This window comes from Hypomesus nipponensis, chromosome 10 (genome assembly GCF_054491055.1).
Source record: "Hypomesus nipponensis isolate SF chromosome 10, ASM5449105v1, whole genome shotgun sequence".
Taxonomy (NCBI): Eukaryota; Metazoa; Chordata; class Actinopteri; order Osmeriformes; family Osmeridae; genus Hypomesus; species Hypomesus nipponensis.
This window is the reverse complement of record NC_140370.1, coordinates 695,001-697,500: the sequence shown is the minus strand read 5'-3', so window position 1 is coordinate 697,500 and position 2,500 is coordinate 695,001. Positions and strand designations below refer to the sequence as shown.

Sequence of the window (2,500 nt, the reverse complement as noted above, 5' to 3'; positions counted from 1 at the left end):
AAGGACTACTTGTGCATATTGCAAGATTTCAGTTTCTAAGTGAATGAGCAAAAGATCATACAGCACCTGGTATTCCCAGGCGGTCTCCCATCCAAGTACTAACCAGGCCCGACCCTGCTTAGCTTCCGAGATCAGACGAGATCGGGCGTTGCCAGGCTGGTATGGCCGTACGAAATAAGTTGACAACCATAGGCTACTTATCCATATACAGATTTGGCAATTGACAATGCAAGGTGGTCTCTCTCTCTCTCTCTCTCGTGTCAAAATGAAAACAGCTTCCAGCCCCTTTCATGAAGGACTACTTGTGCATATTGCAAGATTTCAGTTTCTAAGTGAATGAGCAAAAGAGCATACAGCACCTGGTATTCCCAGGCGGTCTCCCATCCAAGTACTAACCAGGCCCGACCCTGCTTAGCTTCCGAGATCAGACGAGATCGGGCGTTGCCAGGCTGGTATGGCCGTACGAAATAAGTTGACAACCATAGGCTACTTATCCATATACAGATTTGGCAATTGACAATGCAAGGTGGTCTCTCTCTCTCTCTCTCTCTCTCTCTCGTGTCAAAATGAAAACAGCTTCCAGCCCCTTTCATGAAGGACTACTTGTGCATATTGCAAGATTTCAGTTTCTAAGTGAATGAGCAAAAGAGCATACAGCACCTGGTATTCCCAGGCGGTCTCCCATCCAAGTACTAACCAGGCCCGACCCTGCTTAGCTTCCGAGATCAGACGAGATCGGGCGTTGCCAGGCTGGTATGGCCGTACGAAATAAGTTGACAACCATAGGCTACTTATCCATATACAGATTTAGCAATTGACAATGCAAGGTGGTCTCTCTCTCTCTCTCTCTCTCTCTCGTGTCAAAATGAAAACAGCTTCCAGCCCCTTTCATGAAGGACTACTTGTGCATATTGCAAGATTTCAGTTTCTAAGTGAATGAGCAAAAGAGCATACAGCACCTGGTATTCCCAGGCGGTCTCCCATCCAAGTACTAACCAGGCCCGACCCTGCTTAGCTTCCGAGATCAGACGAGATCGGGCGTTGCCAGGCTGGTATGGCCGTACGAAATAAGTTGACAACCATAGGCTACTTATCCATATACAGATTTAGCAATTGACAATGCAAGGTGGTCTCTCTCTCTCTCTCTCTCTCTCTCGTGTCAAAATGAAAACAGCTTCCAGCCCCTTTCATGAAGGACTACTTGTGCATATTGCAAGATTTCAGTTTCTAAGTGAATGAGCAAAAGAGCATACAGCACCTGGTATTCCCAGGCGGTCTCCCATCCAAGTACTAACCAGGCCCGACCCTGCTTAGCTTCCGAGATCAGGCGTTGCCAGGCTGGTATGGCCGTACGAAATAAGTTGACAACCATAGGCTACTTATCCATATGCAGATTTAGCAATTGACAATGCAAGGTGGTCTCTCTCTCTCTCTCTCTCTCGTGTCAAAATGAAAACAGCTTCCAGCCCCTTTCATGAAGGACTACTTGTGCATATTGCAAGATTTCAGTTTCTAAGTGAATGAGCAAAAGAGCATACAGCACCTGGTATTCCCAGGCGGTCTCCCATCCAAGTACTAACCAGGCCTGACCCTGCTTAGCTTCCGAGATCAGACGAGATCGGGCGTTGCCAGGCTGGTATGGCCGTACGAAATAAGTTGACAACCATAGGCTACTTATCCATATACAGATTTAGCAATTGACAATGCAAGGTGGTCTCTCTCTCTCTCTCTCGTGTCAAAATGAAAACAGCTTCCAGCCCCTTTCATGAAGGACTACTTGTGCATATTGCAAGATTTCAGTTTCTAAGTGAATGAGCAAAAGAGCATACAGCACCTGGTATTCCCAGGCGGTCTCCCATCCAAGTACTAACCAGGCCCGACCCTGCTTAGCTTCCGAGATCAGACGAGATCGGGCGTTGCCAGGCTGGTATGGCCGTACGAAATAAGTTGACAACCATAGGCTACTTATCCATATACAGATTTAGCAATTGACAATGCAAGGTGGTCTCTCTCTCTCTCTCTCTCTCTCTCTCTCGTGTCAAAATGAAAACAGCTTCCAGCCCCTTTCATGAAGGACTACTTGTGCATATTGCAAGATTTCAGTTTCTAAGTGAATGAGCAAAAGAGCATACAGCACCTGGTATTCCCAGGCGGTCTCCCATCCAAGTACTAACCAGGCCCGACCCTGCTTAGCTTCCGAGATCAGACGAGATCGGGCGTTGCCAGGCTGGTATGGCCGTACAAAATAAGTTGACAACCATAGGCTACTTATCCATATACAGATTTAGCAATTGACAATGCAAGGTGGTCTCTCTCTCTCTCTCGTGTCAAAATGAAAACAGCTTCCAGCCCCTTTCATGAAGGACTACTTGTGCATATTGCAAGATTTCAGTTTCTAAGTGAATGAGCAAAAGAGCATACAGCACCTGGTATTCCCAGGCGGTCTCCCATCCAAGTACTAACCAGGCCCGACCCTGCTTAGCTTCCGAGATCAGGCGTT

General features: G+C 47.2%; 7 non-coding genes and 2 pseudogenes across 7 annotated transcripts; all 9 read right to left on the bottom strand.

Annotated features, from left to right (window-relative positions):
- Positions 1–54: 54 nt before the first annotated feature.
- LOC146269216 (5S ribosomal RNA) lies at positions 55–173 on the bottom strand. The gene has a single exon (XR_014768613.1). It is a non-coding gene; the product is annotated as a 5S ribosomal RNA (ribosomal RNA).
- A 174-nt stretch (positions 174–347) lies between these two features.
- On the bottom strand, positions 348–466 carry LOC146269215 (5S ribosomal RNA). Its single transcript, XR_014767757.1, has one exon. It is a non-coding gene; the product is annotated as a 5S ribosomal RNA (ribosomal RNA).
- Positions 467–648: 182 nt separating this feature from the next.
- LOC146269214 (5S ribosomal RNA) lies at positions 649–767 on the bottom strand. Its single transcript, XR_014767746.1, has one exon. It is a non-coding gene; the product is annotated as a 5S ribosomal RNA (ribosomal RNA).
- A 180-nt stretch (positions 768–947) lies between these two features.
- LOC146269213 (5S ribosomal RNA) lies at positions 948–1,066 on the bottom strand. The gene has a single exon (XR_014767735.1). It is a non-coding gene; the product is annotated as a 5S ribosomal RNA (ribosomal RNA).
- Positions 1,067–1,246: 180 nt separating this feature from the next.
- On the bottom strand, positions 1,247–1,355 carry LOC146269212 (5S ribosomal RNA; annotated as a pseudogene).
- Positions 1,356–1,531: 176 nt separating this feature from the next.
- LOC146269211 (5S ribosomal RNA) lies at positions 1,532–1,650 on the bottom strand. The gene has a single exon (XR_014767825.1). It is a non-coding gene; the product is annotated as a 5S ribosomal RNA (ribosomal RNA).
- Positions 1,651–1,822: 172 nt separating this feature from the next.
- Positions 1,823–1,941, bottom strand: LOC146269210 (5S ribosomal RNA). Its single transcript, XR_014767724.1, has one exon. It is a non-coding gene; the product is annotated as a 5S ribosomal RNA (ribosomal RNA).
- A 184-nt stretch (positions 1,942–2,125) lies between these two features.
- Positions 2,126–2,244, bottom strand: LOC146269209 (5S ribosomal RNA). Its single transcript, XR_014767510.1, has one exon. It is a non-coding gene; the product is annotated as a 5S ribosomal RNA (ribosomal RNA).
- A 170-nt stretch (positions 2,245–2,414) lies between these two features.
- The window catches only part of LOC146269208 (5S ribosomal RNA), a 109-nt pseudogene continuing 23 nt past the window's right edge, over positions 2,415–2,500 (bottom strand).